Source organism: Suncus etruscus, chromosome 5 (assembly GCF_024139225.1).
Source record: "Suncus etruscus isolate mSunEtr1 chromosome 5, mSunEtr1.pri.cur, whole genome shotgun sequence".
Taxonomy (NCBI): Eukaryota; Metazoa; Chordata; class Mammalia; order Eulipotyphla; family Soricidae; genus Suncus; species Suncus etruscus.
This window is the reverse complement of record NC_064852.1, coordinates 89,872,079-89,877,824: the sequence shown is the minus strand read 5'-3', so window position 1 is coordinate 89,877,824 and position 5,746 is coordinate 89,872,079. Positions and strand designations below refer to the sequence as shown.

Here is a 5,746-nt window from a genome sequence, read left to right as displayed (position 1 = left end):
GGAACTGTGAGATTAAGACTGGCAAGATGACTGCATATCACATTTCCAAAGCTAATAAATGGTTTGAAGCTAATAAACAGTTTGTATCCAGAATGTTTGTGGCCCTTTCGAAAAATATTTGGTTTCTCTAAGAAGCAGCAGCTGTTGGAAAATGGATGGAAGTTTTTTCTGTAATACGCTTCGCATTTTAAAAACGTATTTTCCCCCCTGTGGGTAATTTGTCTGCTTGTTAACAGATGAAATAACAAGGACTCAATAAAATAAAAAACATCATGATGTTAAAAGTCAGCAAGTTGCATGTTAAATATAACAATCTCATAAGAAGATAAGAATCAATTTCAAAAGATACATCTTGCTGAGTGAAAATTTGCTTTGATAATGGAAGTTTACAAAACATATATTCAACTTTGAATTTTATTAAAGAAAAGCAGCTTTGGGATGATGGTTTTCTTATTAAAAATGATGCTCTGTAAGGTCTGGAAGGATGAAAAGATTTGCCTGGTGTTGGGCACCTCCTCAGAGGGGGAGTCAGGTGTGTAGAGAATCTTGCAATTCTCTTGGACCTTTCTCTCACATAAAAGTGGGCTCACAGCTAGGCCATGAGTGGTCTTACATCTGGCCAAGAGATCATCATTGTTTCTGCAGGAGACTGAAGTTTCAGTTATGAACCTACTGCTCACTTCCATTCATAGTTCTTGGTGAAAACATTCAGTTGGCAAGTGTGGTCACTCACATAAAGGCTATCAGGGAATGGGACGAAAGAAGGTCTCCATAGCTGTTCAATCTCTACAAAATGCTACTAGTTTTCCTACCTCACACCTAGGAAATAGTTTATACCACATGGAAGAAATGAGTGAATACTGGTAAAACCAAAGTGTCTTCCTTCGTTCCTTCGTTCCTTCCTTCGTTCCTTCCTTCCTTCCTTTCTCCCTTCTTTCCTCCCTCCCGTCCTCCCTTCTTTTCTCCCTCCCTCCCTCCTTTCTTCCCTCCCTCCCTTCTTTCCTCCCTCCCTTCCTCCCTTCCTTCCCTCCCTCCTTCCCTCCCTCCCTCCTTCCCTCCCTCCCTCCCTCCCTCCCTCGTTCCTTCCCTCCCTTCCTTCCTCCTCCCTTCCTTCCTTCCTTCCTTCCTACCTTCCTTCCTTCCTTCCTTCCTTCCTTCCTTCCTTCCTTCCTCCCTCCCCCCATCTTAAATTATTTTTTCAAAAATTTCAACCAAATTGTCTAACTATTGGGAAAAAAAAACCCTATAAGAATTAGTTCAGGGGACAGAGCAATAGCACAGCTGTGAGGCCATTTACTTTGCAAGTGGCTGACCTGGATTTAATCCCCTGCACCCCAAATGGTCCCCTGAACTGCCAGGCATGATTTCTGAGTGCAGAGCCAGAAGTAACCATTGAGAGCCACAAAGTATGGCCCCCAGATTAAAAAAATAATTAGTTCAGTATTATAAGAATTCTGGAAATAGTGCTTGCGTCAGCAGCACATATACTAAAATTGGAACTATACAGAGAAAATTAGCATGGCCCCTGAACAAGAATTCTGGAAATAAAAGAAAGAGGGAGAGGAAAGAAAGACTAGTTAAAGAAGTAATCGGTGAGAATTTTCTCTACCTGAAGAAAGAGTTGGGAAAACTAAGGTGCAAAGAGTGCCAAACAAGGTAAATACAGACAAACCAGAATATTTTGTAACCAAAACAGCAAGAAACAAAGGCATAGTCAGAATCCTTTTTGACTTTAATGGATCCTAATCTAGGAGCATAATAGTCATCTAGACCCAAGGCTCCAGCAAAATTTTTATTTAAATTTTTTATTAGTTTAGTTAAACATCATGGTTTACATAGTTCATCATGGTTTACATAGTTGCTCATAGTACATTTGTTTCTGGTATTCCATGTTTCAAGCCAATCCTTCCACCAATGTAAAATTTCCTTCACCAAAGTCTCTGAATTCCCATGCCCCCAAAGCCTTGATAGACATGATATAATTTACTATATATTGCTTGCTTACAACCAAGTGGTAATGAGATTATTAAAAATATTTTAGCTAAGGAAAATTTGTGAAAATTATTATATCTCAAATGGGATCATTAAGTCACTGTGTGAAGATTGACTAAGTGTTTTGTTCCTAGTTGACCATTTTGTTATTGGTTTTGTTAACTTTTGATGGCTTTTATGCTACTTTGGTGTATTTATACTGGAGTATTGAAAACTCCGGAGGTGTCATGTAGTCATGTGCTCCAGAAATTCTAGGTTCTGTGGCTGACATGGCAGAAGCTGTGGACTGCTGGGCTTCTAAAGTATGGAAAGGATGGGCCTAGGAGGGGAAGCAGAAGGATTCTCACATTTACTCTTGAGAAGAGTTCTCTGCCCAAATACAGGCATACTTGGAGTTTTGGTTGGTTTGGCCTCTCTACAGAGATCAGTGATAAAGCTGTAAAGTTGGGCCTTTTAAATGCTTTTAATACATGTCTCTAACAGGGATGTGCCCTCTAACTCAAACTATTTGAATAATGGGTGTTAAACTAGTATTTAATAGTAACTTTCTTTTTGCTGTTGGGGATTGAACCCATGGCCTTAACAAATGGGAGGTATGAGCTCCATCACTAATTCACATTTCTAGTTCTGATTATATTGTTGATCATTTTAAACAAAAGCCCAGTTAAATAATTGTGTGCTGATAATATAAAATGTCCATCCAATTGCTTTTAATTTAGGGAAATGGTGAGGGGACTAGAGTTTTGGGGTCCTACCCAGAAGTGCTTAGGGGCCTAAGGCTTACTCAGGACGTTTTTCTCAGGGACAATTCCTGATGGTGCTCAGGCGTCTATATATGGGGCTGGGGATTTAAATTGAGGTTCACTGCATGCAAAAACAACTGCCTTATCCACCATATTATCTCTGTGCCCCATTCACCACATCCCATTGTTTTGAAAACAATCAATAATATCAGTCTGATGTCTAAAAAGGGATCATCTATGGATGTGGAATGCTGAGGCAAGTCACAGCAATCTAAATTTTTGACAAATATTTAGGTAATGCAGGTAGAGTCAAATAATTTCACTTTGAAAATTCAGGCCTAAAGAGGCAGACAGTTTTTGTGTGGCAATTCTGCCCAGTTAAATGCTGGAACAGTTGTAATCCAGCTCAGCTCTGTCCCCAAGTCAGTGCTCTGTTCAATAGACTTCTTTTCCTCACTGAAGCACAGGGGTTGCCATCATTTGTTTTTTCTGAGTCTCTGCAGAGTGACAATTGCAGGCACGTGCCCCATCATTGCCTCTGCCCAGTCTGAGTTCTAACTGCTGTCAGAGTCCACCAGGTAAATCTTTCCATGCAGAGAAATAAAGAGATTCCATGTGTCTAGCAGGGAAAGAGCAGGTCTTAAAGCAAAGTTGCTTAGTACTGGGAGTTTTATGAGTAACCTCTGTCCCTCTGTACTCTGAGGGTTGAAGGCTCAGTGAAAAGAAGAGGGAGAGAGAGGAGAAAGGAAAAGATAATGTTATGGTCATTATTCTTATACTGTGACATCTATAGGACTCTCTGAGCTTCAAAGAGTTACTAGCACTGGAAAGAAAAGACTACGGTTAAAGCAGTTGCCTTGTGTGCTGCAGATCCCAATTCAATCTTTAACATCACATTTGGTCCCCAAACACTGCCAGGAGTGATGCCTGACAGAGCCAGGTGTAAGTTCTGAGCAGCATGGCAGGCTTTCCCTGCTCCACCCCATGAGAAAAATAGAGCTTCTAGAAAAAGGAGTTAATGGTCCCTGGCAAAAAATAGTGAGGTGGAGGGAAACATGAGGAAGTGGGTGGAATATGAGGCAACAAAGTATGGCCAAATGTGCCCTAGGTGGCAAATCAACATGAGAGGACAATCATCCTTGCAACTTTTCCCCAGGAAGAAACTTTTTGTGTCAGGTGAAATAAAGGTAGATTGTCATGGGTACAAGAAACTCTCAAAGAGATAAGAAATGTAAGTTCAGGAGTCCTTGTTTAGTAACCACTTGGAAGATGGCTCAGTTTTCATGATGATGGGAAGAAAGAACCCACAGAAACCTTGTACCAGCCTCTCTCCCCTCCCTGTTCACTTGACTCCGGCTTTGCTTCCCAGCATTGACTACTCTAAAAATGTTTCTAGTTACACTGGCACAGGTTAGAAAGCAGTGAGCTAGGAGTCCAGGCACTGTGCCAGTCTCCTTGGCTTAGCTGCCAGTCTGTATTGAGACCTTGGAAGAGATATTTGACCTCCCTGAGTTTCTCTTTTCCACCCTCAGAAGTGGTTAACATAGTGCTCTCTGCATTCCTTCTGTGCAAATTCCAGAGTGTATTCCCTAATTATCAGAGCACTGTCTAAAGAACTTGCTAACCTTTCCACGATAAACACAGCAAAAGGCCACTATTTAGAGCAAGTGTGATTTTCATTAGACAAAAGGCAAATTCTCACAACAGTAAATAGACTAATAGGGTTGTCCTCAGTGCTAGTTTCCCAGGGACATAATATGAAGTAACCCAGCTGGGTGGTTTGAACAGAAGAAATTAGATTTTTCACAATTCTGGAGGCTAAAATTTGAGACTCAGGTGTCCAGGGAATTGGTTCCTTTTGAAGCTCTTTTCTTACAATCTTTTCTTGGTCTTTCTCTCCATATGTGTATGTCTAGATCACTTTATAGATGAAGATTAATCAGATTAGATTAGGGTTCACCCCTAGGGCTTCTTTTTAACTGAGTTGCCTCTGTAAGGACCCATTCTATGAAAGAGGCAAATTCTAGGTCCTGGGGTTTGGACTTCAACCTATGAATTTGGTGGGGGCATAATTCATAAGCTTTTAACAGTCTCTACATAAAGGAATCTTTAGTGGGAGTATGGGAAATATTTTATATCTCAGATGACTCAGACAATACCCCCATAGTAAATAAACAAAGAGGGGAATAAAATGAGCTGTTGAAGATCTTGCCAATTCTAGGACTAGATGGTATGCTGCAAAGTTTCTTAGACCTCAAGCCTCCTCACCAGGAACATGAATAAAGTAGCAAGAAGAACAAGACTACAAGAAAATAAAATAGAGCAGCAAATGATTTGTACTTTAGGGAAAGCAAAGATGGAAAAGAACTTTGAAGCATTTACATTTGGGGAAGTTTCATTACATCATAAGAGCAGAAGCACTTTATCACACAGACATTACTGTTTGATCTGTGCCTGTAGGTGAACTTTTAGAGAGCAGAAGAGTCGAGTTCACATAAATCCCACTTTTAACAAACACAAATGCAGGATCCTGCTGAGGACAAAGGAAAAATTCATGATGCAATTCCATGTATCCTCATGGGTGCATTTTTTATGACTAAGAAGGGAAAGAAAAATTCCTTTCCAACATCACTGTGAAAGAATACTTACAGATGACTCTGATTGTTTAGACAGTAAAAGCAAGAAATGAGTCTCATACCACATATCTCTGCTTTTTATCGCCCTAGTAACCTATCCATCTCTTTAGGTACATTTTTAGCAGCAGAGATAACTGGGGAAAGAAGAAAAGCTTAGGTTCTGGTACTCAGTCTGGATTCAGGCTGGTCTCCACTACTGCTTTTCATTGCCAGTCCAGGCCACCAACATTCAACAGCTTGTTCTTATTGGAAGAAGAGATACAAGGTGTTCGCTATCAATGTTTCATTAGATTCTTGAGGGTAATCATCATTCTAAGGGGGATTGTTCTTTTATTATGACTGAAACCCAACTACAAACATGTTTGTACTCATGGT

General features: G+C 40.3%; 1 non-coding gene across 1 annotated transcript; it reads left to right on the top strand.

Annotated features, from left to right (window-relative positions):
* The first annotated feature begins 1,463 nt into the window (after nucleotides 1-1,463).
* LOC126009872 (U6 spliceosomal RNA) lies at nucleotides 1,464-1,570 on the top strand. The gene has a single exon (XR_007496050.1). It is a non-coding gene; the product is annotated as a U6 spliceosomal RNA (small nuclear RNA).
* The last annotated feature ends 4,176 nt before the right edge of the window (nucleotides 1,571-5,746 follow it).